The 25,732-nt window shown below is 31.9% G+C and overlaps 1 non-coding gene and 3 pseudogenes across 1 annotated transcript; 3 read left to right on the top strand and 1 right to left on the bottom strand.

Annotated features, from left to right (window-relative positions):
• The first annotated feature begins 1,036 nt into the window (after positions 1 to 1,036).
• On the top strand, positions 1,037 to 1,155 carry LOC136075631 (5S ribosomal RNA; annotated as a pseudogene).
• A 9,198-nt stretch (positions 1,156 to 10,353) lies between these two features.
• Positions 10,354 to 10,492, bottom strand: LOC136075638 (U2 spliceosomal RNA; annotated as a pseudogene).
• A 5,242-nt stretch (positions 10,493 to 15,734) lies between these two features.
• Positions 15,735 to 15,853, top strand: LOC136075609 (5S ribosomal RNA). The gene has a single exon (XR_010636058.1). It is a non-coding gene; the product is annotated as a 5S ribosomal RNA (ribosomal RNA).
• A 5,318-nt stretch (positions 15,854 to 21,171) lies between these two features.
• Positions 21,172 to 21,290, top strand: LOC136075626 (5S ribosomal RNA; annotated as a pseudogene).
• Positions 21,291 to 25,732: the final 4,442 nt, after the last annotated feature.

Raw genomic sequence — 25,732 nt, 5'->3', positions numbered from 1 at the left:
TATTGGTATCGGGGCCACCTAGTCTTCCACTTTCGTCACAAGAATACCGCTATAGTATTCTTTTCCCTTAGTTGTGGTTTTCTTCATTATTGATCTGGTTATGATATGTCTAACATTACCCATTTGCTCGAAGCACTTACTAATTTGTGTGCTTTTTGCTTCCAGTGGTAACCCAAAGACAGACACATGAGTCCTCCGGCTGGGTTTTCGATTTGGATTTGATTTTGTAAATATGGTGTGTAATCCATTAAAATTCAGTAACTTTTCAAGTAAATAAATTTTTGTGTTATCTAATTTCATTACAACTTCTATTATCGTGTTTCGGTTTATTAGTTACACACCTTCAATTTCGTCCGCCAAGTTTACATTTTCAATTTCAATTATTACGTCGACGATTCGTAATTTTGTTATGACTTTAGAAAGTAATGTTCGATAAAGCGGTCTTTTTTTATACTTTTTTCTTCACATTTTTGGTAATTGTAAAAGCATAACTTCTTTTGGTAGTAACAGCTACATTATCTTATTCATCTCTACTCAAATCATCGCTCGAGTTGTCACTATAATTCATTTCAACATCGTCTAAAAAATCGCCAATAGCAACAGCTTGCATTTTTTGTAACAAACATTAGCACATTGTTTTAGTATGTCTTCATCATTTGATAAAGTTAAAGAATTTTGGTTAGTTTTGAAAAAAACTGTTTCGCTAATTACCAGCTCACCAAAAAATCGCAATATAAAAACACGTCTGCATTCGACAAAAAAGTTTCAGTGTGTGTTTTTTTCCGTAGTGTCCTCGTTCTTTAAATAAGGGGGTTTTTCAACTGCCCACTTTTGTGATTTTGGCTCTAAAATTTTAAACGCAACTTATCCAGCACGAAATCCTTTACGTTTTTCATTACAGATGCCACACAACAATTTCAAACTCTTTGTTGAAGTTGATAGGTCCCTCCTACATTGTTAGTGACTTTGTGACTTGGTGAAAGCGGGTGAACAGCTCATTTGAGTGTTTATAAGCGTTGCAAACGCTAGTGCTTTTGTTAACGACCATGCCACCGTGAACACACCCTTTCCCGTCCGATCACGGAAATTATGCACCGTCCGGCCAGGGTAGTACTTGGATAGGGGACCGCCTGGGAACTCCTGGTACCGTAGGCTTTTTCTTACTTTACTCACCTTCAATACTAAAATACATCTTTGCTCCTTGTCGATTAGACAGCCCTAAACATTGTCTCGGCGTAAAAGACATAAGAATTGAGGTATTTTTATTTATCGTTTCAAGCTTCAATATTTTTCATTGTGCAAATATTCTGCTCTATATATTTCATATATCGGCAATCAAGTGAACCTCCACGTTATTCAACAAAATCTCTAAAGTACAAAACAGAGCAAAAGATGCTACTCGAAAATTCGATAACTACACAAATCTCACCGTCGAAAAAGTGCTTGCAAATCAACCAATATTCGATAACATAACTCACCTATATGCTACAACCCTCAATCCCCAACTCTACAATCGCAAAACCCTCGAGCCAACTCTCACCACTTTCTAAACATTTAAGTCTACATAGTCTTTAAAGTTATGAATATGTTTAAAAACTCCAACACCATTGTTAACATATGTGAAAAAACGCTGAAATATTCTTTTATGCCCAAGTAGATTGTCATTCAAGTGAACAGTATATTTTATAAGTAAGAACTGTAAACTGTAACTGTAACAGGTTCTTTTGACTTGAAAAAAGAAAAAATTCCTTATTTTAGTGTTGTGTTTATGCAAGAAAATGACAAGTTCTCATTGCTTCGTTTGTACCAGTAGCAGCAGCAGCAGTAAAGCCTCGTTTAAAAAGAATTCAACAAGCAAGTAAATGTAATTTATTAGATAGAGCCTTTAATTTCACTGTTTGTCAAATATCAATTATACAGGTACCATTTGCATGCAAATTGCAACATTAAAATAACGTGTAAATTTAAAAAACTAATCCATAAAAATAATCTGTAAATCTCTGTTAAAAAACTCAAAAATTAGTCTATGATTACATGAAAATGCAAAAGAAAAGTCGTTTGCACTGGCGCGTCAATAAGACGTACAAGTTCACTGGAAAGTTTCTTTTGTTTGCTTTAGTTTACCCTCTCCCGAAACCCCGGAAAATCGAAATTTTTCGTTAAAATTTTTCGATGCCTACATTATTATTATTATTATAATTTTTTTTTTTTATTTCAATAAAACTCACTTTACAATAAGGGATAAATTTACATGGTTTGGGTGGGCTTTTTCGTAATATATATAAACACAAAGTATAAATATCTAATAAATTTACGAGTCTTGTTAAAAGAAAATCATATAAATAATACTTTTTGTTTTTCAAAACATAGAATGAGTTGAAGAAAATAAAAAAATAAACTTTTTGCAGGGATACTTATAGTTCCCTATTTCAAATTTAAAAACCCAAGTTGTTAGGGAGAAAGATAATATATATATATATATATATATATATATATATATATATATATATATATATATATATATATATATATATATATATATATATATATATATATATATATATAGTTTGTTGGCTTTGGGAAGAGCATAAGGAAAAAAGTGATTCTTACGCCAACATATACGTCACTTTTAATTACTTTTAACTTTCGTCCAACATTTCCGTGTTGGACGAAAGTAAAAACCATTAATTTAATTACAAATTAATGGTTTTTTAAAAAACCCACAAAAACGCAAATTTAATTGACCAGAATGTTTTTAAAAACATTCTGAATGTTTTTAAAACATTTTAAATGTTTTTAACAATATAAACAATGTTTTTATTTTGATTTTTTTTAATAAAATGTTTTTATTTTTATTTTTTTTACTGTAAATCATGCGCGGAGTGTTGCTACATCGACTATCTTATAGCCTGACTCGCAAGGGAGTGCTGCTACATCGACTGACAAATAGCCTGACTCGCAAGGGAGTGCTGCTACATTGACTGACAAATAGCCTGACTCGCAAGGGAGTGCTGCTACATCGACTGACAAATAGCCTGACCCGCAAGGGAGAGCTGCTACATCGACTGAGGGTTTGGTTGGGGCAGGCAGTCTATCATTTAAAACAAAAAATTCCGGTCTTGCATTTTAATTTTTACTTTTTGTCAACAAAATATGGAAAAAACTTTTGGACAACATCTAAGGGTTCTATATATATATATATATATATATATATATATATATATATATATAAATTCATGTATATATATATATATACATACATAAGCAATTACAATGCGCACGCGCGGAAAAAGTATATTACAATTATGTACTATTTTTGTGTCTCTTTTTTTCTCCAGAGACAAAAGAAACCATTATAAAATATTAATAGATATACTTATATATACGCATGTCCTTCTCATCGAATGGTTACCCAGGACATGCTCGTTAATCGTGTTTTAAAAAAAATAATGTCGTGGGTATAAATCCACTAATTAAAAAAAGTCACATAACCTTCGCCCTCACAGGACATTTTAAAAAAAATTTTTATGTTATTAGGACCTACAGTTCACCATTTTTTTAAATAGTGTATGTTAAGTCCTGATTGTTACTTATGCCTATTGCTTATGCTTATGTTGTTTTCCCCTGAGTATTTATTATACTGTATTTTCCAGATATATTTAATTTCTTATAAAATAGTTTCTACAATTCTTTTGAAATGTATATTTTTGTTTTCTATTAGTTTATAGTTTCTGCATTTCCACAACTCTGTTGTAGTGAGATGTGTTAGAGTGTTAATTATTTTTGCTTCAATGTCATTTTTTGGAAGGTCCTCAATGTTTAGAGAAAAAATTGCATGCGCCGAATTAAACGGCTTTTCAGGGAGAAGTTTTACATAAAATAATCTAATTTGTTTCCGGACAGCTCTGGCTTTGCTGCAAAAAATAAATGGGTGTAGAGTGTCTTCCACTCGATTACAAGATTTGCAATTGGAGTTGCCGTGGAATTGTCCACGTTTAGTTCTCAAAGAGTTTGTTTTTTCTAAAGTTAGAAGAATGTTTGTAAGAATACGCCAGTGCGTATTTTGACTGGTTCCCTGAGCGTAGCAGTCAAAATTCTATTCCCAGATTTTGATCCAGGGTAAGGTCTTTTAAAATTTCGCCTCCCATCTCAATTGTATTAATTTTGAGCCTAAATTTTATTTTTGATGCATCATATAGGTATAAATGCTCTTTAGTGTTTTTTAGATAATGTTGAAAATATCAGCATAGACTCTAATTTTTTCTATTACGTCTTTGTAATAGAAAAGTAAGCTGTTTAATGATTATGGAGTATTATTTGCAGTTAGAAATAGCCATTGCGGGTATTTTGTTTTCGCTGAAATTGTCAAAGAGTGCGCTAGATAATATTTTTCAAGGTAGAAAACGTTATGAGGTTGATCAAATTCGCTCAAACGGAATATGTATTTCAACCTCATAGCAAGGCACTGATTTTGCGCATCTAATATGGCTAGGCCGCCTTAACTAATTAGAAGTTTTAAAATATCTCTATTTATAGGTTCTGCGTTTGCGCTCTGCCATAGGTAGTTCGAAATTTCCTTGTCGATTTTTTTAAATCTAATTTCGATAGAGGAAATCCGTTTGCCACAAACCAAACCTTTGACAGAGCTAGGGTGATTACAAAAATCCCTTTGCATTTTAAAGAAATGTTTTTGTATTTAAAATTTCTGTATTTAAAATTTTGTATTTTTTTTTTGAAAGTTTTTAAAAGCTTTCTGCAGATTTATTCTGCCTGTAAAGGCTAAATCTGTGTGGAAAGTTATTCCTAGTACTTTTATTCCTGTTAGGTTACACCATTTAATTTTAAATTTTTTTTGTTTAAGTATTTTAATTGTGCTATTGTTACCTAAATAAGTAAAGCCACCAAGACCTAGAGCTTTGGTTTTGTTTTCATTTATGTTAGAGCCCGACGCGTATTTAAAGTTATTGAATATTTTAAACGCCTTAGTTATTGTTCGCGAGCTTTTAACAAACAATTTTGTATTTTTGAACCTGGTAATGGAATGCTTTCAACAAGCTCGTTGTTTTTAAACTCAAGTGCGAACTTTTCCATTGGAATGCAGTACAGCATTAGAGATATCAGGTCGTCTTGACGAACGCCCCTCTCTATTTTAAAAGGTTTACTTATGTATCAATTGTTAGTGACAATGGATTAAGTATTTTTCATACTTTGTTTTATTGCATTGATAAAGTTAGTGCCTAAGTTAAATTTTTCAAGGACTTTGATTAAAAAAGATGTCTCAATTTTGTCAAAATCTTTTTCCTGATCAATTTTTATTAAGCAACTTTCTATATTTTTTTCATTTGTATAATGAATTATATCTCTTACGACAAAGATATTCGAAAATATATTTCTCTCAGGCACCAAACACGTTTGTGACGGCCCGAGTAAGATTTGTGGTACTTTTGAAAGTCTTAATGCAAGCGCTTTTGTTGCAGTTTTGTAGTCAGCGCATAAAAGAGAATTGGTCGCCAGTTTTGTAGCAGCGTTAAATCTCCATCTTTTAGCAGTAGGCTGATTAAAGCTGTTTTTGAGACCATGTCAATTCATTTTTTGTGTTGAAAAATATATAGTTAAGAAGAGCGGTAAGTTCCTCACCGTATATATCCCAATTTTCTTGGTAAAATTCGACAGGCAAGCCATCTAAACCCGGAGTTTTCCCTATATTTAAAGTTTTAGCTGCATTAAATAATTCTTGGCTACTAAATTTTATAGTTAAAAAACTGTTCTGATTTTTATATAATGTGTTTTTAATATTAGCAAAAATAGGTTCTTGCTTTTCAATATTTAATGTTTCAATTTTGTATAACTTTTTGTAAAAAGTTCTAATTGTTTTGAGTATATTTTTGGTGTCTTTATACACATTTTTTCCATCAGTTATTGTTTTAATAGTTTTCTTTTTTTGATTACTTATTTCTATTTAAAACAAGGCTTTGGATGGTTTTTCGGCCTCTTTATCACTGAGTTGCTTTGTTCTCACAAAAACTCCCGTGTTGCTTAAGAGTTTTTTGCTCTTTTTTGAGCTGTTTAATTTTTGCAATATCGATGTTTATTTTTTGTTTTTCAAAAGCAATTTTTTAAACTAACACTGTTTCTTGTTTTTTAAGTTTACGTTTTTTAAGTTTAGCTGTTTCCATGGCAATATTTTTTATTTGAGATTTTATAAAAATAACAATCAATGTCCCACCATTGATTGTTATTTTCGTATTTAAACTTTTTATTTCTTTGCTTTTCAAAGTCCGTTTTTAGTTTATTTTTAAACTTTTCATCATTTAAAATACTGGTATTAAGGTGCCAGTATCCCGGCCCCTTTTGCTTGTTTCTTTAAATATAATTTCGCAAAGTGCTGCGTCGTGATCACTTAAAAGATTTTTCACAAACGTGCACTTGCAGTTGTTAAAATTATAATTAGAGGCATAAATGCGGTCTAAACGACTTCGGAATGTCTTACCTTTTTTTTCATAAGTAAAGACATGTTTTTGCGTGAATTGCGTTCTGAAGGCGTCATTCACTTTATATAGTTGCTTAAACAGATTTAAATTTTTGAAGCCAACAATGTGGTTTATATTCAACATATCTCCACCTTGTCGGTCTATACTTGGGTTTTCAACCATGTTAAAGTCTTCTGTTAGCAGTAAAAAAGCACACACATTTACATGCTTACTTAATTTCTCAAAAAAACGCTCCTTATGACTGTGTGTGTTGGGCGCGTAGATATTTATTATTCTTAGATTATTTTTTTTCAATGTTATTTTGACAGCAAGAATTCTTCCATGCATCTTGTGTAATATTTTCAATTTTAATATCTTTTTAAATAAGAATAGCAACACCACATTTGTGGCTATTAGCGCTATTCCATATTGATGTTATATTTGTTTTAGTTTTCCATTCTTTAGCCCATTCAATAGCCGTCGTGTCGGTAGTGTGGGTTTCTTGGACACAGTAACTATCATAATTTTGATTTTTTAAAAAGTTCATAGTATCTTTTCGTTTGGCCGCGTTATCATGGCCATTTACGTTGTTTGTAAAAATTTTTACTGCTATTTTAAAAGAACAATAGAACTTTTAAAACGCACGCTGTAGAACAAAAGAAATTCTTTTTTAATAAAAACTTTTCAGTTTTTTTCTGTTCGCTGAGGCGCAAACTTCAAATTTTTGCATTTTAAAACTTGGACATTCAAAAAGGTTAAAAATACTCGCTTAAGGTTAAACAAAAATCTGAGTAAAAAAAAACCAATTCAGAATTAAAAGACCAACTTACTTGCCTCCAGAAAATCACCATATCCTCGACATCGTGCTTCTCGTTGTTCCTGTTAAAATCGATGTCGTGTTTTTCCGCCGCTTTCTTTTTGCTTGGTGCATCGAAAGACTATTGCTTACGGTGTTGCTTTTCGTGTCTTTTTCTTATTTTTGTAGTTTTCGTTCTGTATTTCTTTTGTTGTATCGTCTTCCTCCATTTTTATTTCTGTCGTTTTCTGCCCGTCGTTTCATTGGTTCTTCTCTTCCTTGATCGATTGTATTTTTATTTCTTTATTTATTGTTATTTTAACTATTTTTTTGAGAGGTGGTTTTTCCTCTATGCTTGGCTTGGGTGTTTCAACAACTGCTGGAGGTTCAACTGCTAAAACATCTTCAGGAGTTGTTGTTGTTGCAACAGGTTTAATTGCTGTACTCTCTCCTGCGTTTTCGACAGCTCGTCCCGTATACATTGTTCGTACAGAGTATCCGAGGACGTTTAACATTTTGGGAATCGGAGCCAGCATGTCCTCCAGAACTGCAACAAGGATGCCACTGTAGAATTCCCTACCTTTAGCAGTTCTCCTCATTACAGGTCGTGTTAACACAAGCCTTTCGTACCCACGTTCCTCAAATATTCTGCCTACTTGCTCGTATTTCGCCTCTAGTGGGAGGCCAAACATCGACACATGTGTCTGAGTTGGCCTGTTTACCAGTGGTTTACGGTAGGGACTTGACTTGATGAAAACGTGCTGAAAACCCAAAATATCAGGGCCCCTTTCGAGGAGTATAAGTTTCGTTTCCTCGGTCCTAATGACAATCTCTAGTACAGAATTTCGATGGATTAACTGTAACCCTTTCAAATGCTCATCAATGTTTTCTTTCTTAAGTGCATTGAGAACGCTGTTTATATTCATTCTTGTTTGAACAGCACTCAGAAGGGTTCTGTTTAGAGGTTTTTTATAGCTGATAATATTTTGCTGTGCAGCATTTGCATAGCTTTTCTTTGATGGTGTAATTATTTTTGTATTTATTTTCTTTTCTACATCGCTGTCTAAATCTTCGTCGTCACTTGCATCAAAGTTTATCATGGTAATCATTGTACCAATTGCTACTGCTTTCATTTTTATTAAAAGTAATAAAGATTCATCTTCAAGGACTTTATCGTCGTTCGATTTGATATCTTTTAAGTTATTTTGATATGTAGTTTTAAAAATAACTGTTTTTAATTTCTCTTCGTACGCCATTTTTTTTTTCTTTTTCAAAACCGCTTGTGAAACAAGTCCGATGCCTACCTGTTTTTTTTATTTTATAACTCTTGCACCTAGGCCAAGGCCCTAGGAGACAAGGTTTTTTTTTAAATTTTTTATTTTTGTTTTATGGTTTTTTTTTTTTTTTTGTTATGTTATTTTTTGTTTTTGTTTTGTTTTATATTTAATTATTTTTACTGAGTTATCAAGAGTTTAGAAAGTCTCTCTTGGATGTGACTCCTTAGCACTGTTTTTTTTTGTTTTTGTTTTTTGTTTTATATGCTTTAGTTTTTACAAAGATTATAACGGATACTTTATCTTTTGTTTAGTTTATTTTGCGTTTTCAGGCTTTAAGAGCATGTTGAGTATGTTAACTTATTACCATTCACTATCGTTGTTGTTTAATTCAGACTTTTAGCTTTATTGTTGTTGTTTAATTCCGTTTTTTAGCTTTATTTTGGTTTCGTTTTAATTTACGTTTTTCTTATTCCATATCTTCCATTTGCTTTATTTTTGTTTGTGTTTCCAAATCAAGCAGCCTACTTTTTTCATATTCAGCCCTTTTATATCGTACATATACTTTGAGCTCCTCTTCCGTGCAATTCTTTTTATCAAAATTTCTAAAATAGTTAAAGTTGTAAGTATATACGTCATGGTGGGACATTGTTTCGAATTCTGGTGGAAGTTAGACTCCACTTACATCAATGGGTTTGTATTTATGTTTGTTTCTTATATATGTGTCATAGTTTATAAAGTCATTATTTTCATTTTTGATTACATAGTTATCTGGTTCTATTTGATTAATTGCTTCTATGTATTGATTGGATTGAGGATTATTAATAGTAATTTGCGCTTCTGATGGTATTTGTGTTTGCTCGTTTACATGTTTGTTTGGAGTTATATTATTGTGTTCTTTAGCCGGATTATCTATGATTAAATCTATTGGGGTTACTAATTGTGCTTCATTTAAATTGAGTTGGTTTGTTTGTTGTTCAGTAAGATTTTCCTTTGTGATTATTTGTGAAGTTTTCGTTTGACTTTTGATTTGGGTTTCTGATTCAGAATTATTCTGTCCATTGTGTTTAATTCGGACATTATACCCTCCAATTTTCAATGTTCTTGGTATTGGATTTTCTAATTTATCCATCATAGCTACCAGGATGCCTGAGTAATATGATGTATTTGATTTGGGAGTTGTTTTAAATACGGGTCGAGTATGAATGTGTTTCCCGTATCCAAGTTCCTCTAGAGCTTTGCCAACTTGAAAACTCTTCTTTTCTAGAGAAAGGCTCAGCACGGAAACCGCAATCCGTGTGCAGATAATTCTGGACGGGGTTGAATTATAGAAATGATAAATATAACCTTTAATATTAAGGCTATTTTCTTGAAGGACAGATTTAGCTTTATCAGTTTTCATTACTATTTCGATAATTGTTCTATTCCGGATGATCTGGAATCCATCTAGATAATTGTTTAGACCAGCATCCTCTAATGACGAAAGAACATCGATTTCATTAATATTATCTTTAATTGGACTTAAAAGGGTATTTTTTAAAGTTGAGTATTCGTTAATTGAGTTAGAGTTATTATTAGATTTAGTGGCTTGTGCATAACTTTTAGGTGGTTCAACAGCAAATGCATTTATAGTATTCATCTAATTATTGGTTTAAAAAAAACTTATAAAATATTAAATACACTACGTGTATTATTTAAACTCTCGGTCGCTCGGTTATCACTCATAAACACTCCAAACTCACAGTATAACATTCAAACACTCACCTAAAACCTCAACAAACTAAAGTCGCCTTACAGGCAACCCGTTAGAGGGGAAGGGTAATCTTCCACAGTACACTCTAAGAGGCACGTAGTCGTCACCAAAATTGATCTCTAGCTCGATTGTACACCAAATGACTAAGAATCAAGAACAGATACTACACTTGATCTTAGCCATTAGGCCGAGATGCTTACCTTAATTTTTTTTATTTTTTTATTAACAACATATTAACATTTATTTCATAAAAATAATTTACAAATTAGTCCGTTTTACATTTTAATGGCTTTTCGTAAGAAACATACTATATATATCATTTTTACTTTTTTACAACATGTCTCAGAAATTTATACAAAACTCACATATCAAAAGTTGTGCAAGATATAATTTTTACATATTTGAAAACAAAGGAGCTATTACAGAGAAAGGGGTTAAAAGTTATTGTTTGTCTATACAATCAAACCGTTAGTAAGTTTAGGAAAGGGCTATTCATTGTTAAAGTGTTAGCAATAAAATTTTCAAAACGTTGGTAAAATAAATTTTTTCTATGTATGATTATTCGATAAAAATCATAATTGTGGGTTTATAAAAGAAAATTTGCCTAGCTAATTCGGGCTTATACTAAAATACTGGCTTATAATAAAAACGTCAAAAAAAAATTATAATAATAATAATACAGGCTTATAATAAAAACGTCGTCGCGATTAACCCACGACCGTAGTCATCACCGGACGACAAGGTCATGCAAACAACTAATAAAAAATTCACATAAAAAGAAATCGTGCTTAAAATAAATATGTTGTGGCAATTAACCCACGACTAGGATCATGTAATTTGTAAGAGATTATGGTTGAACACCCGTAATTTTCTAAAGTTTTTCGAGACCTACAATTCACCATCGGCTAGATGGTGAATGTTAAGTCTCGATTGTTTATGTCGCAAATTGCATTGTTTAAAGAGAACATCTTCTGAAACTTTTCCACATTGTTTTCTCGAAGGTATTTATTGTATTTTGTTTTCCATATATATTTCATTTGTCTCATTATGTTTTCTACAATTCTCGCAGAGTTATTGTTTTCATTTTCTTTTAGTTTTAAGTTTCTACTTTTCCACAACTCTGATGTTATTATATTAGTTAAAGTTGTTATAATTTTTGCTTTTTTATCTTTTTTTGTAACTCTTTAATGTTAATTAAAAAGAGAGCGTGCACAGAATTAAAAGGTTTTTCTGGAATCAACCTTTCGTATACAAATCTTATTTTCCTCCAAACTGCTCGCGCTTTAATGCAAAAAAGAAAAGGGTATAGAGTGTCTTCCACACGGTTACAAGTTTTGTCCTCTTTTTGAGCGCCATCCGTTTAGTTTTTCTAGGGTTGGCAGCGAATTAGTTGAAATTTTCTATAAGGTGTTTTTGCTCGTGCTCAGGGCATGCGAGTTAAAATTCCTCTGCCAGATTTTTTACATGGGAGAGTTTTTTGAAATTTGGCGTTTCACGAAAGCTCAATTAATTTAATGGCTCTGTTTTCTGATTTGCCTAAAACGTGAGCATAAATGTTTTTTGTTGTTTTTTGACCTATTTGCAAAATTTTTAAATCATTTTTAAAAGTCTCAATTGCATCTTTATAATAAAAAGGTAGGTCGTTAATCGATTTGGGACTGTTGTTTCCCGTCATGTATACCCATTGAGGGTATTTCGTTTTAGCAAGATTATTCAGGGGTAAGATAAGTAATACATTTGCAAATAAAAACTCTCGTGCGAGTTGTCCTTTTCGTTCAATTGCAGAAGATGTTTCAACCTCAGTGATAGACACTGGTTTTGAACATCTAGTATTCCCAAACCTCCCATGTCACCGAGATTTTGAGAATTTCTTTTTTGACAGGTTTGGCATTTAAACTCTGACAAAGGTACATTAAAATTTGTTTGTTTTTGTTTTTTTTTATCTAATTTTGTTGCGGGAAAAACGTTAGCGACAAACCACACCTTTGACAACGCAAGAGTATTGAAGAAAATACCCTTGCATTTCAAAGAGACGCTCCTGCATTTAAAACTCAATAATTTTTATTAAACTTTTTAATGGTTTCTTCCAATTTAACCTCGCCACATATGCTCGGTCAGAATGGAAAGCCATTCCAAAAATTTTGATTCCTGTCGCGTTCGACCAAATAATATTTTGTTTATTTACGCACAAGATGTTCTCGTAATCAAATAAGTTGAATCCGCCCAGAGCCATCGCTTTGGTATTGTTTTTGCTAATGTTTGAGCCAAAGGCTTTCTAAAATTTTTCTAAAATTTTAAAAAATTCCTCGATTGACTCGCGACTTCTCACACAAAGTGTGGTGTCGACAGCATATTGCAAAACTTTCAAATTCGAATTTGATCCTGGCAAGGGAATACCGTCCACGAGTCTGTTCTTTTTAAACTCGAGGGCTAGTACTTCCACCGTAAGGCAATTCAACATAAGGAAAATGGGGTCGCCTTGACGAACACCTCTGCGAACTTTTAGCGGTTTCCTCATGTAACCGTTGCTTATTACTATGAATTGATTTTGTTTCATTGTTTGTTTAATTTCATTGATAAAATTTTGACCTAAATTATATTTTTCTAAAATTTTGATCAAAAAATGTCTATCTAGTGTGTCGAACGCTTTTTCATGATCAATTGTCAGCAAAGCGTCGTACTTTGCGACCAGGACAATTCATTTTTCGGATTGAAAACGTTTTCGTTAAATAAAGCCGTGAGTTCTTCACCGTATATATGCCAATATACGATGTAGAACTCAACGGGAATTCCATCATTTCCCGGAGTCTTACCTTTGCTGAGCGACTTCGCAGCGTTTAAAAGTTCTTCGCTACTAAACTTTACATTAAGAAAAGCGTTTTGATCATTTGTTAATTAATTTTGAATGTTGTTTAAAAAAACTTCTTGCATTTCTTGATTTAATTTTTGCCTTTTATAAGGCGATTTGTAAAAACTCCTAATGGTTTTTAAATGTTTTCCGTGTCGCTGTAAATTTTTTCGCCGCTTTTAATTTTTTTGATTGTTTTTTTGGTTTGGTTACTTTTTTCTAATTGAAAAAGCGATTTAGAAGACGTTTCTCCTTCCTCGACAATAATTTGTTTCGTTCGCACAAATAATCCGCCGTTGTTAAAAAGCTCTTTTTGTTCTTTTTGCATTTGCTTAATTTTCTCATCGTCTCTATTGACTTTGCTTTTTTCTAGGTTTATTTGATTTTCTATAAACGCTTCGCGAATTTTGCATTCTCTCCTTTTAACTTTCGAGATCTCAATCGCTATGTCTCTAATCCTAGTTTTAATAACGTCCCACCATTGGTTGTTGTTTGCATATTTAAATTTTTTGTTTTTATTTTTTTCAAACTCATATTTTAGTTTATTTTCAAAAGTTTCGTCACCTAGCAAACTCGTATTGAGATACCAGTAACCAGGCCCCCTCACGCAATGTTCTTTTAAAGTAATTTTGTAAAAAACGGCAACATGGTCGCTAAGTTTATTTGTAATAAACTTGAATTCACATTTATACAAATTTGTATCTGAAACATAAATTCTATCAATTCTGCTTTTGAAACTTTTGTCTTCTTCTTCGTAAGTAAAAAATAGTTTTTGGGGAAAAAACGTTCTGAATACGTCATTCACTTTATGAACTTTCTTAAAAGCATTTAACTGTTTGAGACCGATTTGGTGGTTTTTATTTAATAAATCCCCACCTTGTCGGTCAAGACTTGGGTTTTAATGTTGAAATCTCCTAACAAAATTAAAAAATCGTATATTCCCGCGTGTTTGCTTAGTTTTTTAAAAAAACGTTCTTTGACGCTGTGCGTGTTTGGAGCATAAACAGTAAATAATCTAACATTCAAATTGTCAATTTTTGCTGTTACGGCAAGAATTCTTCCGCTTTTATCTTTAATAATTTCTACTATTTCAGTGTCTTTTGTAAAAAGAATGGCCACATCGCATTCTCGGCTTGAACCGCTGTTCCAGATGGAACAGCCGTTAGATATGTTTCGCCATTCTTTAGCCCATTCTACAGCCGAAGAATCGGTGCTATGGGTCTCTTGAAAACAATAAATGTCGCAGGAAAGATTTTTGAAAAAGTTAAAAATATTTTTTCTCTTGGCCACATTATTAAGGCCATTGACGTTATTAGAAAGAATTTTCATAGCCATTAAAATTAATTATGCAAAAAAAAAAAAGGAAACTAATTAGGTTATGGAAGCAGACATTATTAAAACATTAAAAAAAATGACGCATTTCAAATTAAGGAAACCAAAATTAAAGACAGTTTATACTTATTAAAAGACGCAGAAGTTCTTGCGTAAGCTCCAAACACAAATATACGCAAACAACATTTTTCTAAAAATATTAGAAAATTAAATATCGTGAACCAAACTATTATTTAAAGAAAGTAAAAAAAAAAATTCTTACGTAATCTTTCCCTCCTCTATCTCAATATCTCCCGAATCAACCATATTCTCATACAAGTTTTTTACGTCCGCTTTTTCTACGACCTCATTATTTTCGTCATCTTTTCCCTTTTTGCTTTCGCAACTATCGCCGATCGTTAATCTTCTTTCCTCGCTTCGCTTCTTTCGTTTTTTCCTCGACTTTCCCACCTCTTTAAAATCTTCTTCCGTCAAATCAGCTTGGTTTACAACAATGTTTACATTTTCTTCTCTTACCTCTCCAACTGGGGATGCCATTCCTTCAACTACAGTCAAGGATGAAATATCTCCAACGACTTTCGGTTGTTCGTTTACAATCGACATCGCGACAACTTCAATTTCAACTATTACGTCCAAAATAGAAAAATTGGTTTGGACTCTTGAAACAAGAGTTCTTAGAAGTGGTAGACGATCAGTTTTTTTAACAATGATTAACACTAATGCGAAACTTTTTAGTTTTGGAATATTGTGATATTGATCTTCGTCACTTAACAATTCATCATCGCTGTATTCAATTGACACGTCTTCAATTATATCTCCGTTCGCAACCACTTTCATCTTTTTCAACAGGTTTTCTGTCTCTTTAACCGTCATTGCCACCTCAATACTTGAATTAGAAGGTTGTGTTGAAACTTCTAAAAGCTTTTTCACGCCAACCGGCTCACCAGCCGCCATCTTGGAATTCGCACCAAGAAATCGTAAAAATCCACAAGCAAGAAAACTAAAAAGTTTCAGTATGTGTTTTTTTCCGTTGTGTCCTTCTTCTTTTTGTAGGGGTTGTTCATTTTTGTAATTGTAACTCTAAAATTTTAAACGCAACTTTTCCAGCACGACATCCTTTACGTTTATCATTACAGATGCCACAGCAAATCGAAACTCTTTCATCAAGTTGATAAGTCTTTCCTAAACTCTTAGTGACTTGGTGAACGCAGGTAAGCAGCTCATTTGAGTGTTTATAGGCGTTGCAAACGCTATTGCTTTTGCCTACGACCATACCACGGTGAACACACCCGTTCTTGTCCGATCACAGAAGTTAAGCACCGTCGGGCCAGGGTAGTACTTGGATGGGAGACCGCCTGGGAACTCCTGGTGCCGTAGGCTTTTTCTTACTTTTCTCGCCTTTAATACTAAAATACATCTTTGCTCCTTGTCGATTAGACAGCTCTAAACATTGTCTCGGCGTAAAAGACGTAAGATTTGAAGTATTTTTATTTATCGTTTCGAGCATTAATATTTTTCATGGTGCAATTATTCAGCTCTATATATTTCATATATCAACAATCAAGTGAACCTCCACGTTGTTCAACAAAATCTCTAAAGTACAAAACAGAGAAAAAGATGCTACTCGAAAACTCAATAACTATACAAATCTCACTGTCGAAGAAGTGCTTGCAAATCAACCAATATTCGATAGCATAACTCACCTATACGCTACAAACGCAAAACTCTCGAACCAACTTCTCAACACTTTGTAAACATTCAAGTCTACATAGTCTTTAAAGTCTTGAATATGTTTAAAAACTCCAACACCATGGTTAACATGTGTGAAAAACGCTGAAATATTCTTTTATGTCAAGTAAATTGTCATTCAAGTGTACAGTATATTTTATAAGTAAGAACTGTAAACTGTAACTGTAACAGGTTTTTGTTGACTTGAAAAAATAAAAACTTCCTTATTTTAGTGTTGTGTTTATGCGAGAAAATGACAAGTTCTCATTGCTTCGTTTGTACCAGCAGCAGCAGCAGTAAAGCCTCGTTTAAAAAGAAATCAACAAGCAAGTAAATGTAATTTATTATATAGAGTCTTTAATTATACTGTTCGTCAAATATCAAATACACAGGTACCATTTGCATACAAATTGCAACATTAAAAAAAACGTGTAAATTTAAAAAACTAATCCGTAAAAATAATCTGTAAAACTCTGTTAAAAAACTCAAAAAGCAAACAATAAAAACATGAAAATGCAAAAGAAGAGTCGTTTGCACTGGCACGTCAATAAGACGTGCAAGTACACTGGAAAGTTGCTTTTGTTTGCTTTACTTTACTCTATCCCGAAACCCCGAAAACTCGAAATTTTGCGTCAAAATTTTTTGATGCCTATCTTATTATTTTTTTTTTTTTTCTAACAACATATGTACATATATTTCAATAAAAAAAATTTCCAGTTTCGGCTGTTTTACAACAACAGACGTTCCATAATATATATACTGGTTTTATCGTTATTCAATTACATAAATGACGTTTTTAAAATTTCAATATTTAAAAACTTACATTTAGAGTCCTACTTGTTCAAAACCTTTGTATGTTGATAAAAAAAAAAGGATAATGTTAACAAAAAAGAGGGGATTAAAAAAAAGAAACAGCTATTACTTGATGATGAGGCTTTTTAAATTCAAGGTGTTAAAGTTAAAAATTTGCATATGAATAGTTATAATTAGTGTAAAAATTTTTGGACAGGTGAAAAAATACTTGTGGGTTTATAAAAAAAGTTTATTAATTGTTAGTATTATCGTGCTTAAAATGAACTCATCATGGCGATCAAGCCATGACCTTAAAAAGTATTAACACAACTTTCGCCGTCACCGGACGACTAGGGTCGTGCAAACTTCTCATCATTAAAATTTTAAAACAAATAAACGTGATTAAAATAAAAACATCATGGCGATTAACCCACGACCTCATAAAAAATATACACAACCTTCGCCGTTAACGGACGACTTGGGTCATGCATTCGAAAAGTTAAAGTAAAATGGTTGTATACCCTTTTTTATTCCCAATTGTTAATTCAGGTCTATGGTTCTCCGTCGTCTAAACGGTGAACGTTAGGTCTCGAATATTATTACTACATATTGTGTTGTTAACGGAAAATATTATGTAAAACTTTTCAACATTGTTTTCTCTTGAATATTTGTTATATTTAGTTTTCCATATATATTTAATTTGTCTTAATACGTTTTTTACTATTCTCGTGGAGTTTATGTTTTGGTTTTCTTTCAGTTTCAAATTTCTACTTTTCCATAGTTCTGAAGTAATTATATTGGTTAAAGTAGTTATAATTTTGGCTTTTTCGTCTTTTTTCGGGAGTTCTTCAATGTTTATTAAAAAAAGAGCATGCACAGAGTTGAAAGTTTTCAAAGGAAGCAACCTTTCATAAATAAAATTTAATTTTTTTTATACCGCTCGGGCTTAAATACATAAGAAAAAAGGGATGTAAAGTGTCTTCGTTACGATCGCACATTTTACATTTTGAGTTGCCGTGGTACTGTCCACGTTTCGTGCGGCTTCTGTTTAATATTTCTAATGTTAGCAGCTAATCCATTAATATTCTCTAAAGTGTATTTTTACTTGTACCCAGTGCATGCGAGTTGAAATTTCTTTCCCAAATTTTTTTCCAAGGAAGCGCTTTTTGAAATTTAGCATTCCAGGAAAGTTCAGTCAACTTTAATGCTCTATTTTGTGTTTGATTAACAATAAAAACATTGATGTTTTCATTAGTTTTAGTAGCTATTTGAAAAATTTTCATATCTTTTTTCTTATATTACCTGCATCTTTATAATAAAAAGGAAGGTTGTTTTTGATTTGGGGCTGCTATTTTCTGTCATTTACAACCATTGAAAGTATTTTGATTTAGCGAGGTGAGAAAGGTGATAAGGAAAAAAATATTTTTGCAAATAAAAACTCTCAAGTGGGTTTTCTAATTTTTTCATTTGCAAAATATGTTTTAGTCTTTATGCAAGACATTGCTTTTGAACATCTAAAATGTCCAGCCCTCCATTGTCAATGGGTAGTTTGAGAATTTCTTTCTTTATAGGTTCCGCACTTAAACTTTGCTAAAGGTAAACCAAAATTTCTTTGTTAACTTTTTTTCATCTAATTTTGTTATGGGAAAAACGTTAGCTACAAACCACACCTTTGACAATGCAAGAGTATTTACGAAAATTCCCTTGCATTTCAAACCCACGTTTCTGTATTTGAGATTTTTTTATTTTTTCTCAAAATTTTCAAACGCTTCGTTCCAGTTTAATCTTGCCGCATACGCCAGGTCAGAGTGGAAAGTAATTCCCTAATATTTTAATGCCTATTGCATTGGACCAAATATTACTTTGTTTGTTTTTGCCAAGGGTGTTTTCATAGGCGATATAATTAAAACCTCCCAGGGCCAAAGCTTTAGTTTTGATTTTGTTAATGTTGGAGCCGGAAGCTTCTTCAAATTTATCTAGAATTTTAAAATTTTTTCTCTTGATGACTGACTTCTCACACACAGTGAGGTGTCATCAGCATACTGCGATACTTTTAAGTTGGATTTTGTCCCTGGCAGAGGAATACCGTCCAGGGATCCGTTGTTTTTAAATTCGAGAGCCAGTACTTCCACCGCCAGGCAATACAACATAAGTGAGATAGGATCGCCTTGACAAACCCCTTTTCTAACTTTTAGCGGTTTACTCATGTAACCTTTGTTAATTATAATGGATTGGTTTTCTTTCATTGTTTGTTTTATTGCATTAATAAAATTTTCACCTAAATTATACTTTTCTAATATTTTGAATAAAAAATCTCTATTAATTTTGTGGAAGCCTTTTCGTGATCTATTGTTAGCAAAACGCTTTTGATGTTTTTTTCGTAAGTATAATTAATGACGTCGCTTTCTAGAAACAAGTTCAAAAAGATGTTTCTCTCCGGGACAGAACACGTTTGAGATGGTCCTAGTAAGAAGTTCAGAATTTTCGAAAGCCTTAATGCGAGTGCTTTTGTAATATCTTTGTAGTCTGCGCTCAATAGAGACATCGGTCGCTGATTTTGAAAAAGAGTTATATCACCTTCTTTTGGCAGAAGACTAATTAGCGCTGTCCTCTGCGTCCTAGAGAGTTCATTGTTTGGATTAAAAATATTTTTGTTAAAAATGTTTTCTTACGTCACTACTCCACCATAACCTACAATTTCTCCCCATTCATTCATATCGTCATACCAATTTGTAATACCAATCTTTTCGCTCACAATTTCATTTCGCCTCTTACTTTCTCCGATATTGCCCTTCGTTGATTTCATTTCTTCACCTCGCTTCTTTCTTCTCTTTCTCGTTTTGCCCACTTCTTTCCTCCTCCGATAACACAACTTTATAAATAGAATTATTTATACTTTCGCCACTTGTATATGCAATTGGGGAATCCGTTCCTTCTGCATTATTTTGTAACAATATTTCATTGACTTCGTTTAATTTTTCGACCGCAATCGCCATTTCTACGAAATCACTTACTTTATTGACAACATCAGATCCAACGTCCTTTAGTGGATTAACTTTTTCTTTCGTAACGTTGACATTTCTCACATGGGATAACACTTGTCCATTATGTTTCGTTTTTACACTGTATTCCAGCAAATCAATATAGACTGGAATCGGCGATACCAAGTCCTTCATAACGGCAACCAGAATGCCGGCTTCCATGCCATCATTTGGCGTTTTTCTCATAACTGGTTTGGTTAGAACATGCCTTCCGTATCCCAATTGTTCTAAACATTTTCCAATTTGAGTATTTTTCGCCTCTAAGGGCAAACCAAAAACAGAGACGTGTAGCGTACACGTCTCTGTTTTTGGTTTGCCCTTTAGCATTTGCTTTTTTAAAGATATGATGGAATCTATTAATATTTAGTCCTTTTTCTAAAAGGAAATTTTTCACCCCTTCCGACTTTAACAATTTCAATAAGAGAGTTTCTATTTATCAACTGAACTCCTTCCAGTTCGCTTGCTAAATTTGAATTTTCAACTTCCACGATTATATCCATAACCGTAACTCTTGTTTGAACTCTGAAAACCAGAGTTCTTGTTAGAGGTGGTCGATCAATATATTTAAACGAGTTTAATGCTGAAGCATAATTTTTTGGTTTTATAATACTGTGATAACAATGCTCCGTACTGGTTAACTCATCATCGCTATAATCAATAGGTACAACTTTAATTAATTCGCCACCAGCGACAGACATCATTTTGTTTAACAATTTATCAGCTTCAGTATTACTTACAACCACATTATTTTCAGTCGAAACTTTACGCGATGATCTTAACAAAACTTCGCCAAAAGCTGGCTCACCAGCCGCCATCTTGAAAATATCGCAATAAAAAAAAACACGTCTGCACTCGACTAAAAAAATTCAGTATGTGTTTTTTTCCGTAGTGTCCTTGTTCTTTAAATGAGGGGGTTGTTCAACTGCCCATTTTTGTAATTGTGCCTCTAAAATTTTCAGGGCATTTTATCCAGCACGAAATTCTTTACGTTTTTAATTACAGATGCCACAAAACGAATCGAAACTCTTTGATCAAGTTGATAGGTCTCTCCTATATTATTAGTGACTTAGTGACTTGCTGAACGCGGGTTACCAGCTCATTTGAGTGTTTATAAGCGAAGCAAACGCTAGTGCTTTCGCCTACGACCATACCACAGTGAACACACCCGTTCTTGTCCGATCACGGAAGTTAAGCACCGACGGGCCAGGTTAGTATTTGGATAAGGTACCGCCTGAGAACTCCTGGTGCCGTAGACTATTTCTTAGATTTATCACGTTCATTACTAAAATACATCTTTGCTCCTTGTTGATTAGACAGCTCTAAACATTGTCTCGGCGTAAAAGACGTAAGATATGAAGTATTTTTATTTATCGTTTGAAGCTTCGATATTTTTTATTGTGCAAATATTCAGCTCTATATATTTCATATATCGGCAATCAAGTGAACGTCCACGTTATTCAACAAAATCTCTAAAGTACAAAACAGAGAAAAAGATGCTACTCGAAAACTCAATAACTTCTCAAATCTCACCGTCGAAGAATGCAAATCAACCAATGCAACCAAAGAAGTTTGCAAATCAACCAATTTGCTTGCAAATGAACCAATATTCGATAGCATAACTCACCTATACGCTACAAACGCAAAAACCTCGAGCCAACTTCTCAACGCTTTCTTAACATTCAAGTCTACATAGTCTTTAAAGTCTTGAATATGTTTAAAAACTCCAACACCATTGTTAACATATGTGAAAAAACGCTGAAATATTCTTTTATGCCAAGTAGATTGTCATTCAAGTGTACAGTATATTTTATAAGTAAGAACTGTAAACTGTAACTGTAACAGGTTCTTTTGACTTGAAAAAAGAAAAAATTCCTTATTTTAGTGTTGTGTTTATGCGAGAAAATGACAAGTTCTCATTGCTTCGTTTGTACCAGCAGCAGCAGCAGTAAAGCCTCGTTTAAAAAGAATTCAACAAGCAAGTAAATGTAATTTATTAGATAGAGCCTTTAATTACACTGTTCGTCAAATATCAATTATACAGGTACCATTTGCATACAAATTGCAACATTAAAAAAAACATGTAAATTTAAAAAACTTATCCGTAAAAATAATCTGTAAAACTCTGTTAAAAAACTCAAAACTCAGGTAATGAAAACATGAAAATGCAAAAGAAGAGTCGTTTGCACTGGCACGTCAATAAGATGTGCAAGTACACTGGAAAGTTGCTTTTGTATGCTTTAGTTTACCCACTCCCGAAACCCCGAAAAATCGAAATTTTGCGTCAAAATTTTTTGATGGTTACTTTATTTTTTTTTTTTTGTTTTTTTTTATTTTTTTTGTTCTGACAACATTTATGCATTTATTTCGTTAAAAAAAATTTACAATTAGCTTTTATACAATTTTAAGTTACAATGCCAACAAATATATATCTAATATTTCGATAGTACATTTATTTTTGTAATACAATTATATTATATAATATTATCTAATTTTCAATATCTCATAAAAAATTCCGTATAAATAAGTTTAACATTTGTTATAAGAGTGCCAATGTTTACATAGGTTTTTGTTATTAAGAATAATGTACACTTGTTTTGTAGAAGAATGACATATAAAGAGTAGTATTTGGATATGAGTCGTTTGTTTAAAATAAATAATCGCGGCGATTAACCGGCGACCTTAAAAAATACACACAATCTTCGCCGTCTTTGGACAGCTAGGGTCATGCTCGTATTATTTTAACAATAATTGAATTTCCATAAGATTGTTATTTTATTAGAATAAGTTTAGGCAATACCCTAAATCACTATTTTAAATAGTGAATGTTAATTCTTGGCTATTGCTATTACTTATCGCGTTGTTTATCGAAAAAATTTTATGAAATTTTTCAACATTGTTTTCCCAAGCATGCTTATCATATTGAATTCTCCAGATGCATTTAATTTTTTTTTAATGTTTTCTACAGGTCTAGTAGCTGGAATATTTTGATTTACATTTAGTTTTAAATTTCTACGTTTCCAGAGTTCATTTGTAACAATGTGAGTTATCGAGTTTAATATTTTAACTTTGTTATCCGATTTAGGTAAATCCGAAATATTGATTAAGAATAAAGCATGTATTGAGTTGAAAGGTTTTTCAGGTAACAATTTTTCATATAATTTCCTGATCGATTTCCATACAGCCCTCGCCTTGCTGCAGAAAATGAAAGGGTGACGATTATCTTCAACCCGATTACATGTTTTACAATTTGAATTTCCATTGAATTGCCTGCGTTTTATTTTATATGAATTTGTTTTTAGCAGCGTAGGCAGTGAACCAGTAAGAATTCTCCAGATGGTATTCTTACTGGTTCCTTGCGCATGAGAAACAAATTTTTTTCCCCATATTTCTTTTCATGGGAGTTGTTTTTGAAATTTTGCTTCCCACCTAAGTTGAATTAATTTATAACTTCTATTTTCTCTTGCAAATTGAATGATGTGGGTGTAGATACTCTTTGAAGTAACACGGTTGATATTAAATAGTTCATCATTATTCTTCAGTTTATCTATTAAATCCTTATAATAAAAGGGGAGATCGGTAAGCGATTTCGGAAATGTGTTGCTAGTTAGGAAACTCCATTGCTAGTATTTAGTTTTTGCCCAATTATTTAAAGAGTACGCTAAAAAGTATTTTTGAAAAAAAAAAACCTTTATGGGGTTGCTCTAATTCCTTTAAGCTAGTGTTTTAACTGCTAAGCAGTATAACATTAAAGATATAGGGTCACCTTGTCTCACACCTCTTCTTATTTTAAAATATTAAAAAAATAAAATAAAAATATATAAAAAAATCTTATATTAAAAAATTTTAACATATCATTTGTATCATAAGTATGATGATTTTAATTAAAAGTTATGTTTTGTTTAGTAATACTGAAGTATTATTTATAAATTTAACAGAATGACTCAGCCCCGATCCAAAATTCTTGCACAGATAGGATGATTGTGTTAAGTGCTTCAAATCTGACCTTTGCTTTACGCAGCAACTTGGCTGGCATAGTAGTCAACCATATTATTTAAAAGAAAGGTTTGCAGTAAGTAAAAAACGTTAGGTTTTCAAAATTATTTTTGCATATTATTGTCAATCTATTACTAAAGCTACAAATATATAAATATATGTCATGGTAGTATAGAGTAATGCAGATACATATGAAAATTTGATCAAATTATTTTGATACATAAATCGCTTTTAAATTGTTCTGTGGGTATCGCCCTGCTTATGATTTTTAATGAAATTGTTGTTAATGCTATTTATGTTTAATTTCTTCTTTGTTAGGAAACACGGTATACCGCTCCTACAAATAAAAAACTATAGCTGGTGGAAAATGGCATTCGCAACACATGGCAAAGTATTAAATTAGTGGGTATTTAAAAAAATTCTAATGACCAACAATTAATTGAAGAACATGATATCAGTGATGGTATGCTTTATATGATTTAGTTATTATAAGTAGTATATTGTGTTTTATATTTTTAATAAATTTTAAATGTATATAACTAATCATTGAAATTTTATTTGATAAGTTATATTTTGATAAAATGTGTATAAATCTTTGCACAATTTTATATCATTTTATATTTTGATACAATGTATTTTCATCTTTGCACAATTTTATATATATATATTTTTTTACATTTTAAAATTTATATAGAAGAAGAAATTCAAGATGACCTGAATTAGCTTAAATTTAATAGTCAACCATGGAGGGAAGTGTGTCAGAAATGAAAGTCAACTACTAAATTTAGAATGAAAAGTTTTCAAGCAGGCACCAAAGACCTTTCGAATTTTAAACTTCTTTTGGATCTAAAAGCAGATGCATTGGTAAGTATTTTAAGTATTTAAATGTATGCCTTAGTCTATATATTATTGATTATATGTTACCACAGATATACAAAATAATGTCTTTTTTTATGGGTAAATATCGATTTTACTCAATTGAGCATGCAGAAGAACTATGAGCATTGCAACAACTTCTTCTTTCAAAAAATCCCATGACATGCAATAACATTGATAGGCCTAGATGTCAAGAAATATTGAATGCAAGATGGTTAGTTTTTTATTTTAAATTAAAATTTATGATTAGCATAAATATATGATTAGCATAAAAATATATTCACGCTGATCATAAATTTTAATTTAAAATAAAAAAATAACCATCTTGCATTCAATATTTCTTGGCAACTAGGCCTATCAATTTTTTAATGAAAGCTTTCTGACAGATAGACGGTTTTGAAGAAGGTGGAAAATTACCTTTGTACATTAAACTGAAAAATTGATTGTAATGCTTATTAATATATTTATTATTATTACTAGTATAGCAACTTATAATTGTTTAGGTATAGATATTTAGTAGGAAAGATTTTTGCGGTCAAAATTTAAAGGAAGGTCAATAAGCGTATGATTTCATCGGTTATAATTAATGAAGTAGCAAAAAAATTGAATTGGACAGTAGGAGGGAAATTGATAAGTCTTTCCGAACTCTTAAATTTCGTCTAGTTATTGAAAATAAGTTAACAAATATAATAATAATAAGTTATTAAATATAAATATAAAACATTGCATATATTATAAAATGTTTTATATTTGAATTTAATAACTGCAATTGTGCTTATAGAAGTAATACAAAGAAAAAAAGCAACTTAAGATGCAACAGATAGCGAAA

Source organism: Hydra vulgaris, chromosome 01 (genome assembly GCF_038396675.1).
Source record: "Hydra vulgaris chromosome 01, alternate assembly HydraT2T_AEP".
In the NCBI taxonomy this organism is placed as follows: domain Eukaryota; kingdom Metazoa; phylum Cnidaria; class Hydrozoa; order Anthoathecata; family Hydridae; genus Hydra; species Hydra vulgaris.
This window is presented reverse-complemented; position numbering and strand designations above follow the sequence as displayed.